Here is an 8,512-nt window from a genome sequence, read left to right on the forward strand (position 1 = left end):
TAGTTTGTATTATACAAATGGGAAAATAAAATAAATGATATAATAAATAATAAGTGCTGCTTGGTAATACTAATAAGTTAAATAAAATATTCTCAAATAAGCAACAAATGTATGACATATTATAAAAAATAAATTCCTTGTAAACAGTTAGCAAAAGTTTTCAAAAAGTAAAGAGCAACACCAATTGTTCCTGCATGAAGTTTTACTCAATCTTCATATTTTTGGTCAGAAAAAATAACTGTTTGCAGTAAGTGCAGATCTGCTGGCAGTTAGTGTCCCCAGTGGTTGAAATTACTCTTTCGATAGGGGCAGGATATGGGGGGGCGGAGAATTTGTGCAGGCAGAAGGTGAAAGTGAGGACCGGGGCACGACAACCGTAATTTTGCGAAAATTCAGTTGGTTCTGAGGGACGTAGTCAAGGCGGGGGTGTGATTGTTGTCAAGGCTGCCACCCTAACTAAAAAGCACTGCGGGAAACACTGCCCCCTCAATCACGGATGAGTTCCCTCGTGTGCACATTTAAATATATTCAAAAGAATGATTTGAGGCTTAAGTACTAATAGAAATGCAATCAGAATTAGAATTTCAAATGTTGAAGTGTTTCATTATATATATTATTATTTTACTTATTATTTTTCAAGGATGGACTAAGTGTTTGCTCTGCAACCAGAAGGCCGCCTTTTGACCATAATACTGTCCCTGGGTTAGACATTAACACAAAAAGAGAGAGAAATATAAATTAGATATGAGATGAAATACATTATATGCTATAATAACTATTCAGATGCCAATGAGTATGGAAAATATGAACGGCTAATGAATTGAAAACATTTTAAAAATAACTACAAATTATAATCAATTGTCAAGTAAATTTGTTTAGCATTAAAATATGTATTTAAAGTCACATTTCCAAACTACAATGACTAGTGGACCTGCTAATATTGCTGATTCTTTTTTTTTGTTGCAACCAAAATGTAAAATTAACTTGTGAAATATCTGTGAAACATTTTCAGTCTTCCATCTGGGCCCAGCATGCCTTCCTGTTTCAGTATTACACATTCTTCTCTGAGAACCACATCTTCTGCAGTGGTCAATCACTGAGTCTGTGATTTCATTATGCTCCATTAACCGCGTCAATCTGGACAGAAAAGTTCAAAGCTTTTAGCATTTAGAGCACTATTAAATGATTTCAATACGCCACTTTACCAGAGTAATGCATCCGTGACATTCATCAAGATAATATGGACTTGCATTGTTTCTATCAGATCTGTGCATGAGGGCTTTTTTTAGCCGGTTTTGCAAACTCATTCTTATGTCAAACCAAAGGAAATGTTATTAACAAGTATAATCAGTTGTTTGGGGGCATTTCCTATTCTTTCTATGAGGGAAAACTAGTCAGTATAAGTCCAGATAAAGACAATTCATGCATAAAACAAATGAAATCATAATTTTAAATAACGTTTGTTTTACTTTATTTATTTTGTATTGAATTAACATTTTAGTTTCGATCAACAAAATATTTAAATGAAAAAAAGATTACATATCATATGTCATTAAGGGAGAATGCTGTATACCTGACCTGAAATGTACCACAGTATAGCATTAAACTTAACTATTTCCACAACGACCACCACCACCAGGCCAAGGTACCTGTCATACCTGAGAAGTGACCTAGCCCGTACTACGAATATATGTGTTTAATGCCATACTGTCAGTACTGAAATTGGTAGTGTTCGTTCTCTGATCTGAAGGTTGGCGGTTTGAATCCTGCTCCTGCAGATGAATGCTGCCATTGTTTCTCTGGGCAAGACACTTAAAGCATTTTGGACATAGGACCTCATTTCCTAGTTAGCCAGAGTGTTGGAGACACTTTTATAAATATTCCATCCAGTCCTTGTATTTGCAGAGGTCACTGGTGTTACTCTAGCGCATGTCAATGGCCATAGTTATCCTGCCACTAAAAACTGTCTTACCTACTCTTACACCAGACTGTCAGTGTAAATGTCTGTGTTGATAGAATAACCTTGCATGAATCGTCGTATTTTGAGGGACTAATTTCACAGCAGCAGCGGAATTTTACTTTGCTGGTAAGGTAGGTGCTAGGTGTTATCAGTCCGCCGTTGCCAAGCTTTCTGTCAAGTCACTGCTGCTGCTCAGGCATAAGTCCTTCAAATGCAAGCTTGGTTTTACTTTTAAAATTATTCTATCGACACAGGACATTCACATCGACAGTCTGGTGTAATAATATATTTGCTTCGGGTGGTTTGTGGAGTGGGTAAGATTGCTTTTAATGGCAGGCTAACTATGGCCATTGACATGCACTAGCCTAGCACCAGTGACCTCTGGATGGAATATTTAAAAAAGTGTCTCCACACGTCTCCAACACTCTGGCACACTAGGAAATGAGGTCTTATGTTCAAAATTTCGGACTGTCCCTTTAACCCACCTCTCCCCCATTGTCTGCGTACACTGGTATATGAATGTGTGTGTGAATAGGTGAGTGGTTCCTTGATGTAAAGTGTTATTTAAAAGTGTGACCATTTACCATTTACTGTGTAAAATTCCAGATTTATGGAGACAAACTTTTGGCATACCCCTTACCAGAAAGGTTTGGTAGTTCACCTTTAAGGACAACATTTTTTTCAAAGTGAAATAGATTTTTTAACAATTAAAAGTCAAATTTATATTGTCACAACTAATAATTCCTACAAAATATATATGTTTCGTTCTAATACATAAAAAGTCACAACTCTGTATTGTTTGTGGAAAAGGTCCAATTTATTTGCAAGGGTTTTCTTACCGTAGCAGTTCATCTGAAATATGCGCCCTTCGTGTTTGCACAGACCTCTTCTTATCTCGTGTCCAAAATGAAAACTCAAAAGAAGCCGCTCTAAGATCCAGCGTAATCTTGCGGGCTGTCCTCTCTGATACTTATCACCGGTGCGAGCATGTTTCTAGTTAATTCAAACCAGGAATACGGCGCACTGCTCTAAACGGGGGCACGGTTTCCCACAGAAAACAGTAAAACACGTAACATGATCTAAACATATAGGATAGAATGAACACGTGTGACCTAACTATTTCTCTGGCTTTGTTTAACCATGAAAGTATAGCGAATCTTCATCTTAATATGAACCACCTTAGTATAGCTTTGGCGATCTTATCCACCGTACTCTTATCATTGTCTCAAAAGGGCTTAGACCACGGGGAATCACACACTGCAGATATTTCTATTCAAAATTTCATGGCGTTATTGTACCGTGCAAAAGCAGACATAGCATAAACCATAACCATATGTAAGCGCTCTGAAAAAAACGCAGTGGCCTTTGCGTTCTATATAGGGGCTGGATTTCGTCTGGTGGATTTGCTGTGAAATAAACATAAATTCCAAAATTGAATTACGTTGCCAACACGGGCTTGTAAAGTCAAATAGAGCATGTAGGGAAGTTCGCAGCTCAGAGTTTGTGGATACAGTGGGTTAAAGGGGGGAAAGGGTCGCCACTACCACATGTGGAGTATGTTTGGGTTATGGGAGCCGCGGACGGAACCAGTCACAGGAAATAAGACAATCCCTGTTTCAAAGAGCGGGGAAAGCCCAACTTCGTTGTGTTAAACCTGGAAGCAACAAAACACTGGGTTTTTGTTCCAACATGTTTAACTGTTTGCCTGATTTGTTACTATGGCAACTTTAAATTTCCAAATAATTTTCCTTGTGGATCAATAACATTTGTCTAAGTCCGAGATGAACATCAAATTTTAGTTATTAAAGGTGCATTTTTTTCATTCTACACTCTTCTCTCTCATTTAATGTCTCTCTCTCTTTTAATTTTATGATGATTATTTATGTTTTGATTTGTTTGTATTGTGATTTTAATGTATTTCTTATTCTGTAAAACACTTTAAATTACTTTTTGTATGAATTGTGCTATACAAATAAACTTGCCTTGCCTACTGTGTAACTTTTCTAGGACAGGGACCACCATCTGCATTTCCCCATGAAGTTTTACAGTATGCATTAATGGGGACCAACTACCAGGCCAAGTTCAGATCTGTGGAGAGGCGAGGACTCTCACGGTAAGAATGCAGCAAAACATTACGTTTGTGTGTACTAAATTCCTGATATAAATATATATTTTCAGCTACACTGAGACCTTTGCACTCCTGAAGAATGGGTCAAATGCTGTGGACCGTAAGTGTATCTTAACATGCATTTTATTTGCTCGATGTACTTTAATTACCCCTTAGGGAAAAATAATACTGACGGATTGAGTGACTGATAGATTCAGTGACCATAACAAAATTGTGTCATCAATAGAATAAGACCACAACAAGCCAATCAAATGTTAATCGGGTACTTAACAATGCTGAAGGTGAAACAATACACAATAGGGAAACAATGACCCATAATGATGTTAGCTCTAAACAATGGCAAGGCATTTTCAGTCTAAAACGCCTCCCTTTGGGGCTGGACTTACTCCTGAACAACAGAGGGATTACACCATTTCATTTCCAAAATACAGGTAGACATACAAGTAGAAAACACATTGATGATGTCACAATAGGGAGACTTAGTCTACATTCAGACTGCAGCCTGAAGTGACCCAAATCAGATTTTTTTCACTTCTAATTGACCTTTATCTGATCTTTTAATGACTGAACAACACAGATCCATTTTTTTCAAATGTGACCCAGATCACTTGGATATGTGGTCCTAAAACAGATACATATCTGATCTTTCGGCATGTGACTTCAGTGTGAATGACCAGGTCACATTCATCCCACCTACACGTCATATCAACACTGTAACAAGCATCTGTTGCGAGCCAATACAGCCCAATGCCGACACACTTGCTCACTGAAACAGGCTGCTGAAGATGTGTTTCCTCCTGCAAGAGTGGTACAAGTGGGCACTCACAATGTCATCATATGAAAATTTTGTATGAACTACCTTTGAGTGAAGCAGCGAAGCACAGAGTAATTCCAGCACTTTTGGCTGCGACTCTGCACACACACATTTCTTTCTATGGACATTGCTGCCATTGCCCCACAAAACACCATGGCCAAAAACCTTGTCCTTCTCCTTCTCAATCTCCTCCTTAAAACAAATGAGCTGTACATGTTCTGGCTCCAGTACGACAGCAACTTTAAAATCGCCAAGTGCTCAGTGCTCGCATCGTTTACGCTACTTCTGTGAACACCGAGCACATTGTGTGCAACGTGTGATGTCGTCGTGTCCTCCAATGCACATGCGGGACACTTTTGGGGCGTTTAAAGTTCACATTGGAGATCACATGCAAGGCGCATTTAAATTGGAAATGTGAATGACCTCGCAAAAAAAATCTGATTTCACAAAAAAATCCGAATTGAGCATTAAGCCCTGCAGTCTGAACGTAGCTTTAGATTCCATGCAAATGTTAGACACAATTTACACAAAAAAAGGTGAGAGTGACTAACTGAAAGCTTGTGACTGTAATTTTATGTTTGAGGGACTTATTTAACAGCACAAATCATCTCATGTGTTGTAATTCCAGCTCAATAATCAGTTCTTTATAGTCAGATTGTATTAAAACAAAACTAAGTTGAGTAAAAGTGCTTCAGACAGAGCAGTGTCCACAGTTAGCACACCCCGAGGGAATTTTAATGACATTTTAATCCTCCATCTTGACCAGTACATCTTTGCATTTCAGGAATGACTCATTTGTAATCTCCAGAACACTCCCAGACAGGCCACCCCTGACTTGTATTAGATAACCCTTGGGTCAACTTAAAACAGTGGGGTGGTCTGTCCAGGAACCTCACCTCTCTGCCTCTTGGGGGAGACAAAACATACCTTAACCAACTTCCTCCTTCTATGTAGACAAATGCCAAATCGCAACCATCTCTCACCCTGAGCACCCGCCCACCTCGCTACAGACAGACGGATGGTGATGTCAGCGAGAGGCGTGGATCCTAACTCAATCTTTGGGTGGTGGGAGAGCCCTGAATGCGTGAGGGGGTCAGCGCCAAATGACAATAAATGACGCCAATAGAAGCAGGAACCATAAAGCTTTATCAGATTAGAGGAGCAATGAAATCATGACATATTACTTCGGCCTAAACACCGCAATTGGAAAAAAGTCTGAGGATAGCATTTTGCAAGACTTTTACTGCTCTTTTTATTACATTTGCCTTTTGTTTATTTTTCTTCCCCGCGGTTCAGTTTGCGCCTCTCCCCGAGACAACGCACTCCCTCTTCATGCTTTATATGGACGTATGGTTGCCGGGGCGGAGTGGGTATCCTGGGAAGTATAAATGCCCCTCTCATTGCGTTTGTGCGTTTGATAAAAATCTTCCTTCCAGCTCTGGGTTTGTTGGCGGGCCGCTAACCAGCTCCAGCACTGGCTTCAGCTGACTCCTATTTGATCATGCACCGCTGTAATGGAAGCCAGGTCCCTCTGCGCACACACACACAGACACACAAACACACAGACGCATATGCACAGACACTCACACTCGTGTTGGGGTTCCATGCTTCTCGGGAACATTACATTGATGTACATGCATTTCCGAGAGACTGATCCTAACCTTAAACATAGTCACTACTTGCCTAAGCTTAACCTGAGCCCCAAATTTAGCCTATGTTTTACCAATATCTGAACTTTAAAACATGTTGTTGATAATAATAATTAAAAAAAAAAAACGAAAGCTGCTCTCGGCAGTCATGATGACCGCCTGGCATGCTACTGTCCCTTGTCCTTCTGCCCAGGCCACAGATCCTCCATCAGAAAAATGACACAGAGCACCTTTAAGTGTTTTTTGTCATGTTTGCACTCCTGCTGAACAACCGTTAAACTCAATGATTCTCTTCAGTAGAAAGACAAGCAACTGCAAGACCAGATTAATGCACATAAGGAGATTCAGTACCTGTACAACTCTACAGTACAGGGAAATATGCAGTTGAAGCAAGAGCTTGCAAACTCCAAATTAGGAATAAGACTGATGATTTGGAGATGCAAGAACTTAAAGCTTCTCTCCAGAAGAAAAACAAAGAGCTGGCGACTTGAATAAATGGATATAAAGAGATCCAACAGTTCAGTGAGACAAAGTGTCCAGCTCAAAAAAAAAAGCTATCCAGCACCAGTAAAGTCCTTGAAAAGATGAAGGAACAACTTAAAGCACAGGACAATATCATTGAAATGAGAACCATAAACAGGTCGGATCCAGAGAGATGCAGAGACTCTCAAACCACTGGTATTGGAGTTGGTGGAGGTGTAACTCACAGAGACAATGAGAAACTGTCCTCTCAGCACGAGAGGAGGTACGTCTCCTGAAGTTTTGTTGCGAAAGTGAAAAAGCTCAGCCATACAGCTGCCTGAAAGGAGCAGCCGTAGTAAAGGAGCAGAGGAGGGTGTTCCAGCGCAATTACCAACACTAAAGCATCTTCAAACATTACCCTTTACACTTTGCATTATGTAAAAATAAAACAAAAATAGTTTTAACATTGTTAAAATAGTCTATGGTAGTTATTCATGTTTAGTTTATTGTTTCAGATGACAAAACTTAAATACACATGCCAACCACAGCTGATGTCACTTGATTTTTATTTTATTGGTAATGTGGAAATAGAAAAAAATAATAATGTATGTTAAAAAAATAAATAAATCTTGGAAAAATTCTTTGACATTTAATGGTTCATTTGCATTTGTATGGTAAGGGGCTCCTGCCTGTAAACAACTAGGGAATGGTAGTTTTGGTGTAATTTGCTTCTTCCTTCAGACAGATATAAGGCTGTAATTTACAGAACACTGTCAGAACTGAAGAAGCTGCATGGATGAGCGGCAAAACATTTTCACTCTTCTCACTTTGATCTTAATTTTCTTTTAAGATGAAACCTACCTACCTCCTACCTGAAGAATTATACAGACATCTTATAATAAAAGATTATGTCATGAGGACCTGATTTTTGTCCCCATGAAGGAGGCAGTCTCCATGTGAACGAACTGTGCAGAGGTTTGGTCCCCACCGTGTTATACATACCTGCCCGTGCGCTTTCTCTTCTAACATGCATAGCTCCGTAATATGTTTCAGTTTTCGATCTGGGCTCGGAGCGCTAACTGTTCCATTGTGGACGCTAAAGTGTTGGGCCTCCAGGGATGTGTCTGTATGTGAAAGTGAGTGAACAACATGATATTGACCCTCACAGTGCAGAGGTGCATAGGAGCATGTTTCAGTGGGCTCAGGCTGCCTATAGGAAGTCTGTTCTTGTGTGCGTTACAGGATTATTTACACAAATGTGCCTCAGGTGCCTGTGTAATTTTCTGCTCATATGCTAAGCCTCATATTCTAATGTGAATTCAAGATTACTACCGTATGCACTGGGAGAAAAGCTTTTTTTCTGTTGGGAGGAAGTTATATCATGTACTGTATACATTCGTGGTATAAACTAAACAGAATACAGAAAAAATGTGTTGGTAGAACTTTCTATGAGGTTTTCTTCAGACATTTTGCAGAATGTAAGTTTATCTCTATTGCAT

General features: G+C 39.4%; 1 long non-coding RNA gene across 1 annotated transcript; it reads left to right on the plus strand.

Annotated features, from left to right (window-relative positions):
* The first annotated feature begins 3,966 nt into the window (after positions 1-3,966).
* LOC129411279 (uncharacterized) lies at positions 3,967-7,512 on the plus strand. Its single transcript, XR_008633235.1, has 3 exons — positions 3,967-4,073; positions 4,139-4,188; positions 5,857-7,512. It is a non-coding gene; the product is annotated as an uncharacterized LOC129411279 (long non-coding RNA).
* The last annotated feature ends 1,000 nt before the right edge of the window (positions 7,513-8,512 follow it).

This window comes from Boleophthalmus pectinirostris, unplaced genomic scaffold, assembly GCF_026225935.1.
Source record: "Boleophthalmus pectinirostris isolate CB_2022bp ecotype Guang Dong unplaced genomic scaffold, ASM2622593v1 HiC_scaffold_4, whole genome shotgun sequence".
NCBI classification, from domain to species: domain Eukaryota; kingdom Metazoa; phylum Chordata; class Actinopteri; order Gobiiformes; family Gobiidae; genus Boleophthalmus; species Boleophthalmus pectinirostris.